We start from the raw sequence: 24,050 nt of genomic DNA, 5'->3' as shown, positions 1-24,050 counted from the left end.
TTCCCCTTCTGGCTGGCCAGCCCCACGGCCCGTCCCACGGCCCCTGCCCAGAGGTGCCCTCTCGGCTGTGTCAGCTCAGGGCCCTTCCTGCTCAGAGACACAGTAGCCACTAGAGGGCAGAGTGTAGGGTCAGCCTGGACCTTCCCCCAGAGTCAGGTGCCATCAACGCTCACTCCTGGCCCTGCTCTTCCTCCTCCCTGCCCCTCCCTCACCCCAATGTCCAAGCAATCCTTGGGCCTGCCCAACCCACCCCCAAGCCTTGGCCCCTCCTTTCCTGCCCCAGCGGCTGCCCCAGTCCCCTGCCTGGGCTCTCAGCCCCTCCCACTCATCAACTCACCCTCCAGGATGAGAGCCAGAGGGATCTTTCTAAACCACATATTCTGATCACGCCACTTCCCTGCTCCAGACTCTTCCATGGCTCCCTAGTGCCTTTGGGACAACATCCAAGTGCTTGAGTCTGGCACTCAAGGCCCTCAGGATCCTGCCTCGTCTCCCCCAGGCTGTGCCCCACGGAACAGCCTGCAGTTTCTCCAGAGCACTGTCACACTGGCCTTCCCACATGCTCTTTCTCGGCCACTTGGCTTCGCCAACACCTACTCAGCTCTCGTTTCAGCTTAGGCATCTCCGCCTGCACAGAGGTGTTCACTGAGCATGTCGGCTCGCCAGGTGCCCTTCTAAGCACTGTGTGTGCAGAAATGCGTTCAATATTCGCAAAAACCCTGCGACCCAGGAACGAATATTAATCCCATTTTAGAGATTAGGAAATTGAGGTGCTGACAGGCAGAAGCACCTGCTCAGGGTCCCCGGGGTGGTAAATGATGGACCCGACTCTGAGCCTGGGCCTGCTCTGGTCCCTCCATGACACAGTGGATCTGTCTTCCATCTCCCAACAAAGCTGGGCAGGGGCCTCCGTGCCTCGGCCAGCGTGCGCATGTGCAGAAGGGTCTGAGCAGCGTGACCCTCCTCTGCCCACCCCTACTGACCGCTCCTCCAGGCCCCTCATCCCTGTCACGTGCCCTGCTCTGTGGGAACTCAGCCTCAACAACACTTTGATGGAAAAATTTATGAAGAATCAAATTATTGCTGCTGGGAGGGAATTAAAACCATTTTTCATTCCCCACGTCCCCGGGCCACGTCTGCGGGCGCCACCTTGGGAGTGCTGCGCACATCCCATCCCTCTTTATGGCTCGCCATCACAGGCACAGATTACAGCTGCAATTCTCCACTAATCGGTTCTGGAACAGAAACGGCCATAAATGCAAGGCACTCGGCCTGCCTCCCTTCCCGGGGCTGCCATCAGCACGCCCACGGCGAGCTGCTGGGGCGCGTGGACAGGGCCAACCCCAGCTCTGCCCGTTGCCCTGGCACCAGCCACAGCACTCAAATTGGGGACATCCCAGCAACCCCTGCCACCCACCTCTATCCTACCCAGCAGGCTCCTACTCATCCTGCAATGCCCAACTCCAACGCCACCTCCTCTGGGAAGCCTTCTTTGACGCCCTGGTCTGGGGGAGATAGCCTCGTCTTTGCTCACCTGAGCCTCAGTTCCCTGTACTGTAAAATGGGGATGTCAACAGGACCTCCCTCAAAGGGCTGTCGTCAGGATGCAATGATACTGAGCATGTAACTGGGTGAGTGAGGGTCACATCGGAGTGACAGTGCATGCCCCTTTCAGCTCCCAACTCCACAAGGCAGGACCTGGCTCCACCTGATCCTCCAGGAGGCCTCAATGAGTGTTCGAGAAGGTGAGTGAAGGCTTGGGGTGGGCTGACGCTCAGGCCAGGCTGTCTGCTCCAGGAAGACAGGACCCCACCAACCCACACAAGACATGACTTTGCAAGAAGAACATGAGCTGGATTTTGACACCAAGTTGGCCCTTTGGCTGGATACCCTTGTTCAGGGGACAACCTACCCAACTGTCCATGGCAGCCTGAGGCAGAGGCCTCGAGGAATCTGGCTGGCTGTCCAGCCCTGCCAAGAGAGAGGCTGGGGAAGGAGCCCAGGTTTGCAGAACCTGCTTCTCTGACACAAAGGATGCCCCTGCCCTGCTCCCCCTTCACTGTCCCTCTGTCTGTCCCCATGCTCCACCTCCTGACTTAGGGGCCCACTAGGTCTGCAGCCTGGCCTCTGTGGCCCATGAGCGGATAGGCACTGGCCGCATCTATGTGCCAGCAAGGCAGGGCCAGGGTCCTAGGCTGCGGTCAGCAGGCCTTTGTGGTTCCCAGCAAAAGGGGTGGGGGCAGCAGGGCGAGTGACCCGCATTTGCAGCCTCCGCCACCGCCACCGTGCAGGCTGCGTTCAGAAGAGCGAAGAGCCGTGCTAATGCCTTGGCAGCAGGGGGTCGATTGCTACTTTCTCCAAACTCATCAACACAATCTATTATTAATACTTCTCCAAAGGCTCGGTGCCGCCATTACGGAGGCAGCGCCAGCCACCCGGGGCATCATCTGTTATCTAGATTGCAAAAACTCAGGAAATAAAACACGATGCACACACTTTATAAACGGAATGTGCCATCCGTTTGGTCTCCAAGCATCTCTCCACCCAATAAAACATCGGGGGGGATGCATGAAATACTCACTCCCAATTACCGGGCTGCCTTTGTCTACCATGCTGGGTGAGAGCTACTAACGGCATGTGGGAGGGGCTGGGGGCACCAGCGGGGTCCCCTCCTCTCTGTGAGCCCCGACTCCCTGCCTCCATGCCTCCCACCCTGGAAGGATTGGTGGCACTGAGAAGCAAGCCCAGCCATAGACAGGTGGCACTGGAATCAGATGGACTCAGAGGCAAGGCCTGGTCCCACCACTTGCTGGCTGGTGACTGGGCAAGTAAAGTCAGCTCTCTGAGCCTCAGCTTACTTATCTGTATAATGGGCTCAACGCCGCTGCCTATTCTCAGTGTGGAGATGCAGTGAGCTGTCAGGGTAAAGCAACAAGCACAGAGGGTGGTCAGGGGGCCAGAGCAGGCTTTCTGAGGCCAGGAGCAGGCCCCTCCAGGAATGCTGCGTGGAAGCTGCAAATCCTGACCAGAGACGCAGAGCTGCTCAGGGTGAAAGGTTCTCAGCCTTCCTGCCTCCCTTCTGCTCCTCCCTGAGGGGCTCTGGAGCCCCCGGGGCGGGGTCGGGGGTGGGGGGGGGGAAGGCCCTGCCAGCAGCAAGGCCCTGGATCCAGCGCCCAGGTCCTGATCTCCATCCTGACTCGGGCTCACCGGCTCTGTGACCTTGGGCAAGCCTGAGTGTCAATTTCCTCATCAGGAAGATGGGGACAATAGTTCCCGCTCCCCAGAATTGTGCTGGGCATTCCCGATGGGTGTGTTTCTGCTTGCACACCTGGGCTGGGAGGCCGGGATGCGGCAGGCCCTGGGGGTTAGGGGATGGTGGGGTGCCGTGGGGGGGCACTCCAGAGCTCTGGCCCAGGGGAGCTGCCTGAGGCTTCCCCTCTGGCCGCCTCGCTCTCTCGTGTCAATCTGTCCCCCACCTCCCCCCTCCCCGTCCTGCTCCTCCCCCAATCCAGAAGCTTCAGACCGAGAGGGCAGCTTGGTGACCACAGCACAGGCCACGGGCTGGCTGGCGACCCACACAAGCCCTCGCCCATTCTTCACGGAAACCTCCAAGCCCCGCGTCCCGCCGTCCCTACTTCCCGGAACGCCATCCCCCCCCCCCCACCCTGTGCCCCACAAACAGCTGCTTCTTTTGAAGGATTTAGCTTGGGCACCCCTTCCTCCAGGAAGCCCCCCTTCCTCTCTCCAGTCTTGGATGATGTCTCCCTCTCTGAGTTCCCTATCCTCATGCCCCCCTCCCCGTTGTACCCTTTATCCTAAGGGCTCCACTTTACATATTTCCAGGTCCACCTTCCTCTCAGTCGCCTCTGTATCTTAGGTACTGACCACACAAAGCCCCACACATGCTAAGGTGAGCAATAAATGTTGAATGAATACTAAACCAACCAATACAGTCCTGTTCCGCCTGTGAGGTAGGGCATGTCAGTCTTAACCCCCAATCTGGTCTGGTGGGAGCCCCCCCTGCCCACCTGCCCCTGGGGAGACAGTGCCACCTGGGAGGGGAGAAGTGTGTGGGGCCGTGGGAAGGGCAGGGTGCTGGAGTAGGCAGCCTGGGGGTCCATCCTGGCTCCATAACTTCTTTGCTGTGTGACTTTGGTCAAGATATTTAACCTCTCTGAGCCTCAATGTCTTCTCCTGTAAAATACGAATGATGGTTCCTGCCTACGGGGCTGCTGGAAGGCTGAGTGCATGTAATGCCTTGGCACCGTGCTGACATGACGAGGGCACTCCATGAGAGCTGGCGTCTGCCTTTCTCTAGTCCCGCGTGTGTCAACACGCCTTTGTTGATCACCCTTACTGGAGTCTCCACGATTCCTGGGAGCAGCTTCCCTGACCCCAGGTTCACAGGCCCCAACCACGCCACCCTCTCGTCACCACCCTGGGTTCAGGGTCAGTCCTGGCTTCTGGCTGGCCTGAGCTGGACAGAGCACTCCTGGCTCAATTCTCTGTCTGTCTCACTAACATGACTGAGCTCAATTAGCATCCACCTGCATCACCTCTTGAAATCCTCAAGGACCCTAAAATGAAGATGCGGGTCCCCTCCCCATTCTACAGATGAGCACATGGAGGTGCAGAGGGCAGGTTCAAGGTCACACGGCAGCATCACCACATATGACCCCCCCTGCTCTGGGCATCCACCCACCTCTTCACTCATCAGTCCCCCTCCCGTGCTCTCTGGGTACCACGCCCATGTCTGTCTGCCCTCAAGGCTCTGAACACCCCAAGTTCTCATTACTCCGCCTAAGCCCGGCACCCAGTAGGTGTGGCTGAGGGTGTGGATTCTCTCTAAACCCAACTGAACATCCCCCCTGACAAACACACGGCCCTCCGCCCAGGATCGCCTGTGACTGCAGAGTACGGAGTTCCCTTTTTAGGGACATCTTTTCCTTGAAGAGTCCCAGGACATGAGCACACGTCTCCATCTCCTCTGAGTTTTTATTGGTTTATTTATTTAATGCTCAATTTATTAAACTCATAAAGCTAATAAAGAAAACTCTGAAAACCAATTTTTTTCTGGAGCATTTGAACATGGATTACAAATCGGATTAATTAATTTCTCTTAAACCACTGACAACTACAGGGACGCACACGGCACGGCTGATGCTGCTTCCTCTGATAACACTGGGGTCCTACCAGCCGGGGGGCCCACCCTCCTCTCCTCACGGGCCTTCACCCCCAGATCTTGGAGGCTGTACAGCACGCACCAGGGGGAATCCTGGCTCTGTCGCTTCCTAGCACTGGAAACTTACTAAGTCCCTTCTCCCCTCTCAGCCTCACTGTCCCCATCTGTTCAGTGGGGATAATGGCTGGGCACAAGAGACGGGCTCAGTAAGTGGGATCGCGACCACTGTCATCATGTCTCCCAGACTTCCAGCACCCATTCACTGCCCTTGCCAAGTGGAAGCTCCTCTGCCCCACCTCACTGTACTGCCATTGCCATACCCCATTGCTGCACTTTACAGTTTATGTAGCCCTTTGTTGGGTTCTCAGTCCAAGAGCCCCCAACAATTTCAGGAGAAGCCCGAAGACCTAATCATGGCACTCAAGGCCCCGCTCTTCCCCTGTCACACCTGGCCTCAGACCCTCTGCTCCAGCTGCCAGGTTTCTCATTGCTCCCTGAACTCAGCAAGGCCCTTCCCGTCTCCTTAACACTGAAAATTCCATCTGCCTCCAAGGCCTGTCTTCTCTCCCTCTTTCCTATGTTTCTTGTTGAACTCTTCTTCATCCTTCAAGAACCAATTCAAGTGTCACCTCCTCTGTGAAGCCTTTCCTGATGCCCACAGACCCAGATATTTGTGTCTGAGGCTCCCAGTGACCCAGAAATCAGGAAGTGGATCTAATTCAAATCCCTACCCCTACCCTGAGCGCTGGCATTGAGTTGGTGGTGTTTGTTGAATGAATGAATAACCTTTCTAGAAATGAAATGAGCAGCCAAGTGGGACAAGAGAATATTGATACTCTGCTTTGAGGAGTCTGAGAATGCTAACAGGTAACAAGATGAGTGAACTTGTCCTCTTCTACCCCCGTCCCTTCACAACTACTCAACCTGGAGTCCAGTGTCCGAACTTTGATCAGGGAAGTTTTATACATGCTGCCTGTCGGCTGGGAGGCCTGCAGCACACCCCCCACTGCACTGCCAGTCCTCGTACACAGGGACAGCCCATGTGGGTTATTAACTGACCCCCTGACCATAAGTGGTTGGGCCACACCTGGACACCTGCCTCAATGTGGGCCAATCAGATGCTCCGTCCTGTGTCCCTTCCTTCTCCTGCTCATTCTAGAGCTCTCTGTCAGCCCCCTGGCTCAGAGGTGTGGTTTCCACATCTCCAGCATCAGCTGTGTGGTCTCGAGTCATTCACATCCCTTCTCTGAGCCTCAGTTTCCTCCTCTGTAAAACGGGGGTGTTGGTCCCTCCCTCGCCTGGGGATGGAGAACCTGGTGAGTTTTAGCCTCTGTGAGAAGGCCTGGCCCAGCGCCTGGCACAGAGGGCGCCGGCAGGTGTGGGCTCCCTCTCCCTCCCCAGTCTAAGTCTCACTGTGGTGCCTGGTACAGGCTCTGGAACCTTCCCTTTCTTACATCCCGTTTCAGTCTGAAGCTCCCAATCATATCATTGGGTCTGTGCTCTCCCAGTCTGTCTGTCTGTCCCTTTGAGGTATAGGCTTCTGTCAGGCCCTCGCTCAGGGCCACCCTGGGGACCAGGCAGATTCTGGGCCTGGTGTCCTTTAGAGCCTCTCCAGATCCAAATCCCACAGTCTCTGGAAACACTCCCTCCATGGGGACAGTGAGGCTTGGTGCCTGGAGCCACAGCCTCTCTGTCCCCACTGGCTATGCCTTGTCACATTCACCAGCAAACACCCATGGAGGCCGACTCTGAGCCAGGCTCACGCAAGATGCTCGGGGAACAGACTCAGACTGCATCTCGTCCTCTGGGAGCATCTGAGCGTGATGCATGCTTTGATGGGGTACATGTGGCAAGCTGGGGGGCACAGAAAGGCCTCATAGGCAACTTCCTGGAAAAGGCGACCTGACACCTAGTTCAGAACGTGGTTCTGGAGGCAGAGGAATGGTCTGAAGGGTCTGAATCCCAGCTCTGCCACTTACTGGCTGCCTGGCCTCGGGGCAAGCCATCTCCACTCTCTGAACCCGTCTTCCCATCTGAAAACTGGGGACCACAATCCCCACCTTACAAGTAATCACGATAGGTGTTTACCCTCTGCGGGTCACACCTCCTCACGGGCTGGTGGCCAGGATAACTGGATGGAATGGTCAGAGCACTCAGGAAGGGCCCCCACAGAGTAAGTGCTCAGGAAGTGGCTCATGGTAGTGCTGCTCCTGGACTGTGATGTCTGTGACCAGCCTGTTGGGGGATGAGCTGGAGTTCACAGGAGCCGAGGGGACAGGACCCTGGACACTCCTGGGGTTCCGGCTGCTGCTGCCAGAGGCTCCCCGTCGCTTGCAGTTGCTGATGGGGGCAGCAGGCATAGGGAGCTGCCCGGCTGCCTCCCTCCCCAACTCGTTGACATCTCCCCCACGTGCCTGCCGCGTCCTTATCATTCCGGGCGTAGCTGTTTTTTATTTTGAGACAAAAAGGGGCCTGTTGATGGGGATCCAACTCAAACCAGCTGCAAACATCTGCTTTGATGCGGCGGCGGCGGCGGGCCAGGCGGGCGGCGGCGGGAGCCGCAGGCGGGGGCCCCGGTGCGCGTGTCAATCAGGGGCTGGAATGCGCGGCGTGGCCGGGCGCTGGTCCGCTGGCCCCGGGCGCGGCCCCGCCGGCCTCTCCGCAGCCTCGCCGCGCCGGCCGGGCCTGCCGCGAGGGCAGCCCCGCGCTTCCTGCAGCCCGGCGCGCACACCCAGCTGTGCGGCCTGGCTCCTAGGCCCTTTGATCCGGGCCGGGGCGCTGTCGGGAGCCCCTAGCCGGGGCTGGAGGTCATAGGTCACAGGCCAGGGGCAGGGAGGGATGGGCACAGCCGGGAGCCCGGGGTACCATCCGGGGGCCATCCTGGCCAGGCAGGCACACGGTCCATGATTCCACAAATATTTATTTAGCGCCTACTACATGCCAGGCACTGTCTGGAGGCTGGGGATTGAGCAGTGGGCCAGACGGACAGTCCCTCCCAATCCCCCACCCCAGCTTCCATTCTAATGGGAGAGGGAAGAGGCGACAGACAGATAAATCCTGAGTGGACAGAGTATAACAAATGGTGGCAATGCGATGAAGAAAAATGAGGCGAGGAAGAACCATGGGGGAGGCCAGGGGTTTTACAAAGGGCAGTCAGAGGCCTTACTGAGATATCTGCGGGAAAGGGGTTGCAGGCAGAGGGAACAGCAAGTGCAAAGGCCCTGAGGCCTGAGTGTATCTAGAGTTGGAGAAACAACAAGGAGGCCCACGTGGCTGGAGCAGGTGAGTGAGTGAGTGGGGGAGGGCTATGCGGTGCAGGTAGAGATAGGGGGCAGATCACGTCCGGCTTTGACTCCAGGGAGGGTTTTGAGCAGATAGGGGATGTGATTTGACTGACAATCAACCAGGTTCCTTAGGCAGCTGTGTGGGGGTGGAGAAAGGGGTGGGCACAGGGAGATGCTTTAGGAGGTAATCACAATCTAGGCGAAAGATGACGTTGGCTTGGACCAGGTGACAGCAGGGCAGGCGGCACTGAGAAGTGGTCCAACCTGGCACCTGTTTTGAAGGTAGACAGGGTCACGAGAGGATGTGAGAGAAAAGATGGAGCCATGAGCGAGCCCAAGATTTGGGGGCCTGGGCAACCAGAAGGATGCGTCTGCCATTCAGTGAAACGGAGACCCAGGCGGGGTGGGGGAGGGGGAATCGAGAGTGCAGGTCTGGACATGTTACGTCAGAGCTGCCATCTAACAGCCAAGTGGATGCATCCAGAGGGCAGCTGCATACACAAGCCTGGAGTGCAGAGAGAGGCCCAAGCCAGGAATACTGTTTGGGAGCTGCCAGGATAAAGACACACACAGACACACGCTCGCACGCACAGATGCACTCTCTCTCACACATACACACACTCCTACAGACCGAGTTGCCGTGCACACATGGCCTGGCACCTGATTACCAGTCTCTCTCCTTTGCGGCTCTGACCCTTGGGGGTGTGGGAGCAAGGCACAGACTCTGCCCCAGGAGTCTCTTTTCCATCTGGGGATGCTGGGGACCAGACCTCTCCTGGTGACATCAGGGAAAGACAGTGGTCCAGGGCAGGGGCAAGGGCGAGCATCAGGTCCCTCTGACCATCCTCCCACACGCCCCTTCCTGCCCTCCGTGCAGGAAGAGCTGCCAGCAAGCCTGGGCCCAGGAGGCAGCAGAGGGCGTGTGAGCTCTGGGCCAGGCCCCGGCTGAGGGCTTTACCTGGACCGTTGCATCAACCCTCAGCTGATGCTTTTCCCTCTTCTTTCTGCCCCTTCACTGGCGAATCAACCCACCGATGATTCTTTTATTCACGCATCCACCTAACATTCCTTGAGCGCCTGCTAGGAGCCAGGCCCCAGGCTGGGCCCACAGTAGGAGCTTTCTCCTCCCACCTGCTCATCAACTCCTCCAAGCTGACCCCAGGCCCCCCTCCCCCATTCCCACTGAGGCCACCAGCTCCTGGTGGCCAAACCCAGCAGCCATTTTTATTGTTATTACTACTAAGATTTATTGAGTGTTTCCTACATGCCAAGCTCTGTGCCTTATTTGCACATGGACTCCTCCCCCATCAGACCCCTGAGAGGTGGGTACTGCCACTCTCTTCTCACAAGAGCGGAAAGTGGTGCTCAGAGCGGGTAACAGAGCCCTCAGCATCTGATCAGAGCTGGGATGTTGGTCTCCTTCCTGCTCCTGCTCCCTGCCTTGCCTGTGAGCTCTGTGCCCAGGGAGGGCTGAGGGAGTCAGGGCAGGGTCTGATGAGGTGCAGACTTGGCCGGGTGGTGGCAGGGCTGTGGGTCAGGGAAGACTTCCCGGAGAAGGTGGCTTCAAAGAGCGCAAAGGATTATGGATGGAGGGAAGCTGTTGGGCTGGGATGGGAACAGGAGTGTCTGTGACTCCAGAGTTTGTGGGCTCTGTGGAGGAGCAGAAAGGCCATTCTGGGAGGGAGGGGTTGCAAAAAAGCAAGGCATGAAGAAAAGGGAGGCCAGGTTGAGGGTTAGGGGGACGGTGGGTCAGTCAGGTTGGAGCATAGGTGAGCACGGAGAAGGGTCTGGCTGGAGGCCTTGAATGTTGGGCTAAAGAAGATATAGATCAGGATGGGGCTGCTTGGTGGCACAGTGGTTAAGTTTGCATGCTCTGCTTCGGTGACCATGGGGTTTTGCAGCTTCAGATCCTGGGCATGGACCTAGGACTGCTCATCAAGCCCTGTTGCGGCAGTGTCCCACATACAAAATAGAGGAAGACTGCCACAGATGTCAGCTCAAGGACAATCTTCCTCAAGCAAAAAGAGGAAGATTGGCAATGGATGTTAGCTCAAGGCCAGTCTTCCTCACCAAAAAAAGAGAGGCATAGATCAGGTTTCTTTTGTTACCATCTACTCATCCATCCATCCATCTACCCACCCACTCATATAGCCACTGCATCCATCCATCTACCCACCCACTCACATGGCCTCTCAGACAGCTATCGTTCCATCCATCTATCCATCCATCCATCCACCTACCCAACTATCCACCCACCCACCCTCTCAACCATCCATCCATCCATCCATCCAAATACCCATGCACCCAAGCATGCATCCATCCATCTGTTCACTATATACTTAGGCATTCATTCTGTGCCAAGTGCTGGGACGTAATTTCTCTTCTTGAAAGCAGAAACTGCCTTTTAAGACTTTCACTCTAAGACTTGTTGATTCCCCAAGTATTTACCAAGCCCCCATGGTGACCAAGCACTGTGCTAGCTGATGAGAATCAGTGGGAAAAGACACAGGGTCCCTTCCCCTCAGGGAGCTCCTGGTGTAGTGGGAATGAGGTTTTCCATGGGGAAGGGGGTCTAGAAAGAGAAATCCAGGGCACCACTGGAGAGCCTCAACGCGGACCAAGCTGACGTTTTGGCGCCATCCTTCTGACCCCCAGGATCCTGGACTCCCTCTACATAAACCACAGTGTTTTAATTAGGGCTATAACAACATTGATAAACTTCCTTCGAGCAAGTGTTTTCTGGAACAAACTCCATTAAGGCAATTTAGTTTTTTGATCAATTTTCTTCCTGGCGCAGTTAAATAATTTACAACTTTTTCCATTTTCATTTTTATTTCACTAAAATTATTTTCATTGAGATAAATTATTTTCCATGCAAACTTTTCAATAAAGGTTTGCTCCATTGTCAGGTTTGCGCTGGGATTGCGTCTTACTGATTATCGAGACTTGACTCTTCAGTTAATTTGTGGCTAGTGACACATTTCATCACGGTAGTTCCACTGCTGTCGGTTGTATTTCGTCCTGGCGAACTGACCGGGTTAAACCTCCCCCAGGCGCAGGCAGGGTGCTTTTCACTGTTACCGACAAAATCACCAAAGTTTATGATCACAAATTTCACTAGGCAGCCAGTGAAAACACGATCAGGGGCAAAACCATGGGGTCAGGACAGCCCTGTGGGGGTCAAACTTTGGGCGCAAATGTCCAGCTTCAGCTGGGACCCCACAGACTTAAGTTTGTTCCTTCTTGCCCTTCAGAGACTTAAAGACTGCAACCCCTCCCCTGACACCTCCCTCTCCTTTTAAACCCTCCAGGTTCTGGTGGCTATTTCTCCACACTCTAGTCACCAGCCTCAGTTTGTCCAATTAGCCCTTAAAGCATGGCACCCAGCGACTCAGTCCTCCAGAGGCCACAAGAGCCATCTCCTCCCTTATTCCCCACTCTATACTCCTCTTAATGCAGTCAGAGATAACTTTGTCAGCCCAATCACACTGAAGGGCTCACTACTCAATCTCTCCAATGAGATCTGGACTAAGTCCCCCTACCTCTCAGACAGATAGACAGACACACATGCGCACACACACACACACCCCCCTGTGCTCCCGTTGTCAAGTTCTTGAACCCCACCCTGCATACGTTCCTACTAAATGTCAAACTTACAGGGAGCAGCCCAGCCCTGTGCTCAGAGCTTCATAGTAGGGGCCTCACCACGGCCTCATGACCACCCTGGGAGGTGGGAGTCCCATCCTTGAGCAGGTCCCCCTGCTGGTCAGGCAGAGCCAGGGCCCGATCCCAGGTCAGCCGGGCTGGCAACCACCACACTCTCCATCCTTCCTGGAGATTGGGAAGGTGGCTGGGGACCGGGAACAAATGCTCCAGTGGTTTGGGAGCCTGAGACCTGCTCCCAGCGGGTGGCCTGACTGTGTCCTGTTGACCTTTTTCAGGGACACAGGTGGAGTGTGTGGGCAGAGCATGTCCCCCAGGCGAGGGGCCTGAGAGATCAACCTGAGAAGTGGGCGCAGCAGAGGAGAAGGACTCCATGCTGGTGGGAGGCGGGATGGGAAATTCTGGGGGAGGCCCTGGGAGGGGTGGGGGGCACTGATTTCCTTCCCACAGCTGGGACCCCTTGTGAGGGAATAAGAGGCGGCTCTGGGAGACCCCCTTCCTGGGTGTCCGTGCTCAGCTCTGGCCGGCTGGGGGCGGGTCAGGGCCGGGCGCCCGGGGTGGAGCCCCGCCACGCGTGCTGCCCGCCGGCCCGTTTAGTGGGTAACTGATCGCCCCGCGCCCCACCCCAGCGCCCGCCGCCCGCTGGAGCCTCTTAATCACTGCCCGCCCGGCCGCATTAGCATAGTAATGGCCTTTAAATTGAGCCTCTTTGTTTTTTAATTAAGCTCCCAGCAGGTACAGAGAAGAGCGATTATTGAGGAAGCTGCCAGCGCTAATCGCCCGCAGTCATTTGACAATTAAAAAGCGCCCAGCTTTAACCCTTTCCCCGAGCCCACAGCAGCTCCCTCAGCATTTATCCAGCGCCGACTGTTTGCCCGCCTTCCGGGTGGGATCCGCGAGCCCCACCCCTAGTACCTCGGAGAGGCCCCCGCCAACGCCTCCATTTTGCTGAGGAGCAAAGTCAGGCGCAGAGAGGGGAGGTAACTTGCCCAAGTCACACAACTCGGGTGTGGGGGAGCCGGGATTGGCAAACAGGTTGCTCGAGAAATCCAGCTGCCTGGGCTTTGTGCCTCGCTCTGCCCTCTGCTTGGAGCATCTTCCCGCCTTGTGAGTCGGGCAAAATCCTTCTCCGGCTTCAAGGGGCCAGTGGGCACCTCCCAATCCCCATGGCAACAGCCCTCTCCTAGGAGTTCTCAGGGCATCCTCTTTGGCTGCTAGTTAGTTCACCCAGACCCCAAATACTGATGTAGTGCTTACTGTGTGCAGGTGCAGTGCTGGGCGGGTGCTGGGGACAGCTGTGAACAAGCCCAAAGTGGGCTCTGCCCACACGGACCTACACGCAGAGAAGGGAGACAAGCAGATAGGAAGATGGGTGCGATTGCTCCTAATCCAACCCAGGCTGAGGGGGGTGCATCAGGGAAGGCCACTTTCCTACAGACAGGTTTGGGCTGAGACAGAGAGGGGAGGGAAAATCAGCCAGGCGAGGACGGGAAGGACGGACGGTCCAGGCAGCAGAGGAAACAGGAGTGTAAGGGCAGGGGGATAGGGCAGTGTGAACCAGAAAGAAAGGGTTCAGAGCGGTGTGGGTTGGGGGTGGCGCCCACCAACAGGAGGCTGGCCAGGAGCAGAAGCCAGCTGCAGGGTGCAGGGTCTTGCAACCATCTCCTTTAAAAATGTTGGTACTTTGAAAATGATTGAATTTAGTTTTGAATAGGTAATTTACTGCACGGTTTAATATTCAAATGTACAAAAGGGCATTCACTGCTGTCTGCTCCATCCCCTCCTTGGCCATCCAGGTCCCCTCCCCAGAGGCACCCCAAGTCTTCCATTTGAGCCCCTTCTCTAGATATGCAGTGAATACATATATATATATATATATATAAAATACATACCCGAGCCGGTGGGTATCCATTAGTCCCCTCCCCACCGACTTTTCTTTAAATAGGACTGGTTCGGGCTTTTGTCCACTTTTGTTTTTTACGCAAACACTACTTCACACACTGTTTTCCTTGCGTCTCCTTTTCCCCCCTCCTACCCTCAGGACTGTTGGAGAGGACTCCACATCTTGCCTGGAGCACCTCCTTTCACGCTGCCCGACACTCTATTGTACGGGCAAACCCTGATTTATTTAACCCGTGCTCTGCTGATGGCCTCGTGGGCCATTTAAAGGATTTTTTGTCTCCATCTCAAGAGGCATGGGAAGCCACTGACACATTTTCATTGGGGAGTGGCTTGAGTGATTTACATTTTCAAAAGATCATTTTGGCTGCAAAGCAGGGACCAAGGGTGGGAGGGGGCCCAGAGCAGGAGCGGGGAGAGCAGCTAAGAGGATCCCTGTGCTCTGCAGGGGAGAGGCACAGGGGGTGCAGGCGGTAGGTGCAGGAGTGGGAGAAGGGGTGGGCTATTAGAGAGCGATGGAGGGCGTGAAATGGACTGGGCTTTGGGGTGGGTGGGAGGAGCCCGGGTGGCTCCCTCGGCCCTATCTGGTGCCGGATGGATGGAAGAGCAGTGACTGAGATGGGGACAGGTGGTGGGGCATGGGGGACCACGGTGGAGACACCAGGCTGGCAGTCACCCTGGCCTCACCGCACTGACAGCCAGCACAGCCTCAGATTCATCACTGGGTCCGGGATCTCTCCCCAGCTCAGGCTCTCCGGATCTGAGCTCAGCTTCCCCCGCAGCCAGCCCCAAACCCCATCTCGCCTACTCACACTTCAGAGGTGCTGCTGGTGGCCCTGAACTGCCCTTCCTCCACTCCGGGCTGAGCTGGCATTTGTGAAGATGGGGCTGCCCTGAGAAAGCCTGGCAGCTGGCTTTTTAATACATGTAGAGGAGGCTCCCGAGGGAACGGGAGTAGGGGTGAGGAGAGCAGCTCTGGACAGACTGGGACAGACTCTGCCCCTGGTCACCCCTGGGAGAGATACCCTCCTCTCCTGCCCTTGGATCCCTGGGGGGGGGGGGTGCAGGGCAGACTGTCCATGCCCTGGAGCCCCCCTCACCTTGTCCCTGAGCCACTGTCCCTGACTCAGAGCTAGAGGTTTCCCCCCAGAGGGGAGCTGGGGTGGGGGCAGCCAGGAACTCTGGCTCCCCAGTACCCCACAGAAGGAGGAGGTGAGCCTGCGGCACTGCAGGCAGCCAGGGGTTAACAGTCCACTCACCCCCATCTATCAGCCGGCATCTCCCAAACAGACAGACAGACAAGGCAGCTGTCCAAACAGGCCTGTGTACCTGGCCACAGCCGCAGAGAGGACAGGGCACGGTGGCTGTTTACTCTGTTCCCCTCCCCCAGCGCAGTCACACACTCGCACACACTTGCAGGGCATTGCCATGCAAGCTTCCCTTTGGGACGCGCCCTCCACCCTGCTCCCCCCACCATCCCTGAGCGAGAAGGTTCCTAGATGCTCATCTCTGAGACAAGGAACGTCCTTGCTCAGGGCTCTGGGCTGGGCTCCAGCCAATGCTCCCCATCGCCCACTCTCCCCCAAGAGCAAAGACGGAGCGCCTTGGAGAGTGGGGACCTGGGGAAACCCGGATGCCTGGAGAATCGCCATCTCAAATCACCCACTCAGGATGGACGTGGCTCCTGGTGGGGCCCCTCGCCAGGCCTGTCCTCAGCCCTCCCCCTCACAGCTCCCTGGACAGCTCCACCCCAACGTCCAGCACTCCTCCAACGCCTCGGGAGAAGCTGACCTCATCAGCCTCCAGGCCAGTGTCTCCTCGGTCTTCACCTCCCTGAGGCCACCAACAGCCACCCTGCACCTCTGCCTGAGCGACCCCCGGGTGCTCCCTTTCCCTCAACACCTGTCCCACATTTGACCCCTCATCAGGCTCTGATGCAGCTCTCAGGTCTGACCCTCCCCACTGCTGGTGACCTGGTCGTGGGCCCCAGTGTTAGGTGCCCACACTGCCCAGCCCCCAGCATGCCGTGGCCTCCCCGCTCCTCTGTCAGAGGCCCCAGGTCCTCTCAAGTGCCCGTTCCCTTAGCAGGGGCCCCCGCAGTGCCAGGCTCTCGACCTGCATGGACAGCACTGTGCGCTGCGCACCTGTGAGGCAGGGAAATGACTGCCCATTTCCCAGGTGAGAAACTGAGGCTCAGAGCGGCAATGCGCCTTGGGCTGAGACTCACAGCTACAAAGTGTCAGCACCAAATAGGAGAGAAGGTCAGTGTGTGATTTGGCAAAGGACAAAAAGGGCGTCTGGCTTGGTATGTGAGCAGGTTCCTCACACTGCCTGCGCACAGGTGGGCAGCGAAAGGTGCACAATTGTGACCAAGTTCCTGTTGCAAGGTGCCCTGTGGGTCTGGGGACCCCACCACAACCAGGCTAGCACCTGCCTCACAGCTGGCGTTCTTGGGGTGGGGTGGGGGGGGGTGCATGACAATACCAGCCCTCCCTCACCCAGCACTTTCCACGTCCTGCTCACAGAGGGAGGGGCCCTGAGGCTCCCAGAGGCAAGCTCTGGTCCAGGCTCCTCCGGCTGGGACACGGTGCAGTCGGGATTCTGTCCCAGGCTGCATGCCACTCCCCCCCACCAGGCCAGGCCCGGGACCCCTCCTTAGCACCGCCCCCCCTCCAGTGTGACATCTTTACGGCACATGCTGGGCCTGCGAAGGCCTGGCTGGGGTGAGGGGGAGGCAGGACACCTCTCGAGTAACGGATTGTAAATTCCTGGGCCCCGGCTTTCCATCCCTAACAACCTCCTCCCAGGCCTCACAGCGCCTGTCCCTTCGCAGCCAATTTAAATGAGGGGTCCCAGACCCTGGGCATAAAGCATTCCAGACTCGGGAGAGGGGGCAACTATTGTTTCTCTGGGAAAAAATAAAATAAAATAAAATAAACCGGTTCTCTGCCGCTTCTAATCGCTCTCACATGTGCTATGCGGTTCCCGGGGAGGACCGCCCTCTACAGTGTGTGAGCCCCTCATGGGCACAAGCCCTGCGTCTCCCCAGAGCTGGGAGCGAGGCCCTGCCCCCCATTATACGGCGGAACAAGCTGGGGCTGCGGCGAGGGAACAGAGCTAACACGTCCCGGTCACCCACTCCTCTCATGCCAGACACTGGGTCTCATTTAGTCCCTCAACAACCTCACACTGACTGCTGACTCCGGTTTCACAGAAGGGGCAAGGGAGCGCCTTGCTCAAGGTCATCAGCCAGCACATGGCAGAGCCAGGATCTCCTCAGGCAGACAGGCCCCGTGGGATCTGAACCCTGGTCTTTCCAACTCCAGACATAGCGACCTTAGCCCTGCACAGTGTGGCGTCCCCATGTGAGGAGCATCCAATGCCCCTTGGAAGGGGTCTGGTCCCAGCAGCCCTGCCCCAGGCAGGTCCCCCCACAGCACGTCTGGGGCCTGGAAGCATCAAGCCTGGGTTTTAATAAGGAAGATGAATTTACTTGGAAGCCGCGGCTTGGGAGGAGGGGGCAGTGGAGCCCATGACCCGGGTCTCTCTGCCCGTCTGGTGGGAGGGGAGCGGAGGCCTGGCCAAGTGGCCTCTCAGCCACTGGGGGCCGGGCTGTGGGGGGCCGCTGCCCCGGGCCTGGAGGGAGCTGGCTCTGTGCGGCCTGCGCTCCCCGCATAAGCCCACAGGATATTACACTGCCTTTGTGTGCCTGGTGACCCAGCTGCTGGTTATTGAAAAATTCCACCGCTCGGCGCAGGGCAGGCCCGCTGACCCCTCATCCCGGGACGCGCCTATCTTTCAAAAGATACGGGATTAGAGAGCCAGACCCGACCTGGAGCAAAGCCCCGTCTGGGGTGTCTGTGTTTTCGTGGCCTCTTGGGATACTGGCTGGAGTGGGCTCTTGGCGCAGGATTTAATTAGTTGGAATCAGCCTGCGATTACTGTGGCGACTATTTACCCAGCCACTCTGCAGTCTGAGCCCTGCTCGGAACAAAGATGGGCCCCTCGGCCCCGCTGGCCAGGCCAGGGGCCCCAGCTGAGCCCGGGCCCAGCTGCTGGGAGGGGAGAGCTGCGGGCCTGGCCAGGCCTTCTGCTGGCGCACCTCATTGAGCTGATATTTGTGGGTTTTCGCAATGCAAACCATCTACATGAGGCTTTTAAAAAATTAAAGCATCTCGAGAAATTTATGGCTGATTTCCAAGCGGGGTCTCCTTCCCCCAGCTCACAGCTCGGTGGTGGTGGCAGAGCACAGCCGCGTTTACTGGGGTGGGACTGAGTCCTGCCGAGGGCGCCGGCGAGCTGGGCGTGGAGGTGGTGCCCGGGGTGCCATGCTCTGGGAGAGTTGGGGAGGTGCCCTCTCCCTGTGCTTCTCTTGCCCCCAACTCTGCCACCTCGATGCCCCCTTGGTTGTGTGTCTGTCTGTCCTGCACGCCCCTCCAGGCAACCACAGTGGTAGCAGCTGGCTTGGTCAGGGAGAAGAGGTTTGCATGTGCAAAGCTTCCTGATTCACGCCTACGCACACCCACATGAACTTGTCTGTTACAAAGACTTCCACCAGGGGACACGGGACTCCACGCATACACATACCTCCCTGTACACATGTGTGTGCACACTGGGTTGCACATGCCAACAGTCTATAGGCCCCCACCCATACCCGCCTACACATGCCTGCCAAAACTTCTGTGTATGTTGGCACTATGTGTGCACACGCCTATACACATGCATGCAAGGCCACTCATACCTACCTGAACACCTCTGTCTGCCCACCCCTGCTGTTCACACATGTCGACATGTACAGATACAAGTGTCTGTGCCCCTGTGCATGCACATACTGTCCACACGTAATCACGTGCACACACCGACACATGCCACCCTATATGCACATGTGCACGACTGTGTCTACAGGTTGATCTCTGAGCATGTTCACACATTTATACACATGTACAACTGCTTACACACCTGTGTGCATACACCTATACACGTCCGTTTCCACCTGTGAGGACGTCATGTAAGCATACGTCTAGCCATGGGAGGCTGCTGGCGCTGTTTCAGGGGGCTGCCCCTGAGAGGGGTGTCCCCCAGATCGAGGGTCAGGTGGCTGCTCTGGGGGCCCACCCCGGTCTTGCTACTGCTGCTCCCGCATTATGGGAGGTTGAGGCACAGGCCAGAGAGACTCTTGGGAATCCAGATGTGGAAGACATCTCAGAGCCAGGGTTCTGGGGAAGCTGCCAGGCTGGGGCCCAGGGCAGGGCCGGGGGGCCCGGCTCTTGTCAGTCAGGCGGTTCCTGTCGGCAGGTGTCATCAACCCCTGGCCCAGGAGCCTTGCCCTCAGCCTCCTCTGAAGCTACACGCCTCTCCCCTGCCTCCTCCACCCAACCAGGGTCACTGTAGCTCCTGTCCCACCTCGTGGCCTGGGGCACGTGGGGTCATCCTGTGGGCAGGGAAGCGGGCTGCCCAGATTCCGAGGGACTTTAGGGTCCCTTTCTGCCCTACCCTGGGTACAGCTGACACCCAGCCCCAGTGCCACATGGCCTCACAATTACACAGACACACACAGGGACACACCCAAAACACATGTGTATACCTATGGACACACATATGTGGACACACAGTGACACACACCTAAAGTGCCTGGAATGCCATTTACTTACACAGGGATACATGCAGGCACAAACAGAGGTACACACAGGCACCTGCAGACACATGGTGTGCTCACAGACACACACGGAGGAGCACAAAAACCCACGTGTACACTAACACACAAGAACACAAGAGATGTCGGACAAACAAGGGCACAGACAGACATACGAAGACAGAGGCCCACACAGGTGCCCCAGGACACACCTGGACAGATGTGTACACGCACACACACATGTACACATGGGCCCACACAGATGCCCACCTGTGTGCATACACCCATACACGTCCGTTTCTACCTGTGAGGACATCATGTAAGCATACGTCTAGCCATGGGAGGCTGCTGGCGCTGTTTCAGGGGGCTGCCCCTGAGAGTGGTGTCCCCCAGATCGAGGGTCAGGTGGCTGCTCTGGGGGCCCACCCCGGTCTTGCTACTGCTGCTCCCGCATTATGGGAGGTGGACACACCTGGACAGACTAGTACATGCACACACACATGCACACATGGGCCCACACAGGTGCCCCAGGATACACCTGGACAGATGTGTACGCACACACAGAGGCCCACACAGGTGCCCAGGGACAGACATGGACATGCGTGTACACATACACACACATGGGCCCACACAGGTGCCCAGGGACACACCTGGACATGTGTGTACACACACACACACAGAAATGCACACTGCAGGCCAGGGTGCATTTTTCAGGAGTACTCTTTTTCAGGAGAAAACCTCCAGGAAGGCTTGGCTAGCCTGAAAGTGGGTACTGGGTTATTGCTGGGTGTGGCGGGAGGCCAAGGCAGGGAGGGGAGTGACCGGTCCACAGGCTGGTGGGTGGCTAGGCCAGGGTCCCCAGCCCTAGGCTTCCCCAGTCCTCACACCCATGGGAGCCACCCATCCCTGCTTCCACCCTCTGGGCCCAGGTCTGCTTAGGCCTCCCCGCCCACAGGCTCCATGAAGTCCAACCCTCGCCAGCCAGGCCCCTGCCCTGCGTCCCTGCTGATTCTTGCGCACACACACTGTCACCTCTCCACCCTTTCCTCCTGCTGGTCTGTTGCCTGGAATGCCCTGCCATCTCCTCTGCCTGTGCCAAGCACCCTCTTCCTCCCCACCCCCCACCCCACCTGCCCTTCCTCTCCCACCCGGGCTACGGGGCCCACCCCAGGACCGGCCAGTCTCCGTGTCCCTTTCTAAAGGGCTCACAAGGCTGACTGCATCTCGGTTTCCTTGCCCAGTAAAGCGTCTGTAGGGGGTTAACAAAGGAGGAAACTGCCAACGCTTTCCCCACCCTGGGTCTCAAAGGAACCAGCTCTCTGCTGGAACATCACCTTGCCAGACATCACCCCAGGAGGGCCCGGGCGGGTGAGGGCTGGGAGCGCAGAGGTGCGGGCTTCCCTGGAGTCTGGAAGACATGGATCCATCCTAGCTTTGCGACCTTGGGCCCACGACTCCACCTTGGCCCTTGGCCTCAATAAGAGCCCCCATCCCTGAGCCCCAAACACCAAAGCACGTCCTCTGCATCTCTTCCTCTGTCTTCCCTCCCCCAACCCGCCAGGACACTTGGCTGCCCTTCACCCCCTCCACCTGCCCACCGTGCCCCCTCCCTGGCCAGCCTCGCTCTGGGGAAACTGTCCACACCCAGTGCTACTGCATCTTCACCTGTGCTTTCCTCCCCAGTCAACCTGCTTTCAGCTCCCTCCACTTTCCCAAGACCACCATTCAGCTGAGAACACACAACACCTTCCAGACCCAAGGGCCTCATCCATTCATTCATTCACTCAACCAGGCAATGTTTATTGGGCAGCTACTATGTGCCGGGATGGTGCAAGGGACTGGACACAAGTTCACACCCTCCCCTGCTGTCTGCCACCTTTAGCCTCCCCCTTTTGCTGGAAACTACGAAGGCATAAGGTCTTGGTCTCTCCCTACATATCTGCAGGTTCCCGATTTTGCACCTGCTCTTAAATGCCAGGACCCCCAGGCCTCTGTCCCCTTATGACTTCGATTGTCATTTGCATGCCAAAAGCCCTCGAGCCACCCCTTCCAGTTCTGTAGCACCAACGCCTCCTTCAAGCCCCCCTCTTCCTCCCCTGGGCTCCAGACCCCTTTACCCACCTGCTTCCCAGGCTGCTCACAGTGGGTCCCCCCAGGGCAGCACAGCCCAATGTGTTTCCACCCCGGTTCCTGTCAAGCGGCACATGTGCACAAAGATATATGGACCAGGATGTTTGCTGATGTATTGTGCGTGTGACAGCAAAGCCCTGGCGACTGCCCAAAGTGCTGTCAGTGGGAGAACTGGGTTAATAAATCAAAGCTCACCCATTACCTGGACTGTTATGTCGTGGTTGCAAAGATGGAGGGAAACCCACGTGCACGGAATGGGCAGATGGCCTCAGCATGTTGCTGGGCAGAGCAAGTGCAGAGCAGAGCAGAGCACTGTGGAGAAAATACGGATCCCATAAAAAGGAAAACCAACTGCACGTGCACAGGACATGCTCACAAAACATGCTCACACACATGTAGGAAAAGTCTGGAACGTTACCCATCAGTCAACTGACTGTCTCTGGGATGGGGCAGGGGAAGGGGTAAGGACCGTCCCATTTTGCTTGACTTACCTCTGCGTTGTCTGGGTTTCTTTTACAACAAGCAACTTTCATCATAAAAAAGACAGGAAATGCCCCAACCCAAATTTGTCACTTCCCCCTAAGCTCAGCTCCTTCTGACCGGCTCTTCTGGAGGTGACACCCGCTGTGCTCCCGGGGATGAGGTTCGGGACCGCTGACCCTTGGTCCTCTCCTCTTCTGCCCACATGGCCCCTCTGCGGGCCCTTGTCCCTGTACACCCACCCTGCCGAGCCCCATGGTGGCCTCCTGGCCCCTCTCCGTCTGCCTCCTGGTTCTTTGGGAATGAAAATCCAACCGTGTTACCCTGCTCAGAAGTCTCCAGAGTCCCTTCCACTCAGCAAGAGGACAGGGCAGCCCCACATCTATGTGTCACCTCCCTAGTCCTCCTCAGCCAGCCCGAGCTTTCCATCCACGGTTTTTATATGCGTGGAGCACTTAGAAGTTGCCAGCACGGAGGAAAGCTGCAGACGCGTTAGTGTGGTTAATGTCACCACTGGTGCTTCCAACCCATCTCTTTCCCACCCCCCTTCCTCTTGCCCTTTCTTACCCTGCCCTTGCTTCTCCACCCTTGCTCTTGTGGCCTCCCCTCCTCTTTCTGGAAAAGGATTTGAGGCTCCAGGCGCACAAAGGCAAGCTCTCCCTCCTCTGGCTCCAGTCACCTGCTCGGCCTCACCCTCACTCTGAAATCCTTGCCACTTTGCTCTCACCCATCCCTCTTCCTGGGCTGCCTGCTGCCCCTCCAGGGCTGCCGGTTGCATGCTTTCCATCCTCAGGGCTAGATTCAAGGGGCGCTTCCTCCAGGGAGCCTGCCTGGGCCCCTGGAAGGTCGAGAGACCAAGCAGCCAGGGCTAGGTTCAGATCCAGTCTCTCAAACCTCACTTGCCCCATCTGTCAACCAGGGCAAATAACAGTAGCTGCCTCACAGGTGACAAGCATCCCTGAGCGCCAGGTCTCAGCACCTCAGCGCAGTGCTGGGTCCAGCCGCCCTAAAAATGGTCCTCCTCTTCCTCTCTTTGTTTTATCGGCACACTGCAGCCTCCCAATGCACGGTTCCTTCTGGGTTTTGGTCAGGGTTTGCATTAACCCTGGAGACAATGGTGCAGCCCTCAGGGAGGGCCCGCGCCCCCCTCATTGGGTGTGTGTGGGGGTCTCTGTTCAGGGGGACACAGCTGAGATGCCCCGGGCTGGCCCCGCCGAGAGGGCAGGCTACCCCAGGGCTGGTGGGGGGCAGCTGGTGCCTGCTCTGTACAAAGGCCAGCAATTCTCCACGGCTGGCGAGGAGTGGGTGGGGGTGTCAGGCAGGGCCCCTCCTCCTGAACACACCACCCAGGGGAGGGGGTGGTCCGATCAGAGACTCGGTGACCCCGCCCCTGCAGCCCAGCACAGGGAGGGGCCTTTGTTTCTCTGGAAAAGAGGGGCCACCCCCTTCTCCAGACAGCCCTCCTGGAGCAGCCCCGCTGGCCGGCGGCCGTGCTGAGCCCCGCACTGGCCAAGCCTTTTTGCCAACACTCAGTAAATACTCAATACTGCATTAAAGCAATAAATAGTCATTTTAAGGAAACCGAGACTCAATTTAGCCACCAGAGTCAGGAGCAGCAGTTAGCAGGGCTGCGGAATGTCACCGCACAGCTGGCAACCCCGTCCCCGCTGCCGGCCCAGCTCGGAGGGGAGGCTGAACAATGGGCTGTGCCAGGCTGGCCACCCGCCCCCAAATCACCAAATCAGGTTACCGTTGTGGGGGGTGGGGGCGCGAGGAGGAG

General features: G+C 57.8%; 1 protein-coding gene across 2 annotated transcripts in view; it reads right to left on the bottom strand.

The window, feature by feature from the left end:
• LMX1B (LIM homeobox transcription factor 1 beta) overlaps positions 1-24,050 on the bottom strand; it is an 82,633-nt gene that overhangs the window by 9,754 nt on the left and 48,829 nt on the right. The window lies entirely within an intron of this gene.

This window comes from Equus przewalskii, chromosome 26, assembly GCF_037783145.1.
Source record: "Equus przewalskii isolate Varuska chromosome 26, EquPr2, whole genome shotgun sequence".
Classification (NCBI taxonomy): domain Eukaryota; kingdom Metazoa; phylum Chordata; class Mammalia; order Perissodactyla; family Equidae; genus Equus; species Equus przewalskii.
Note: the sequence above shows the minus strand (reverse complement) of the source record. Positions and strands in the feature narration are given on the sequence as shown.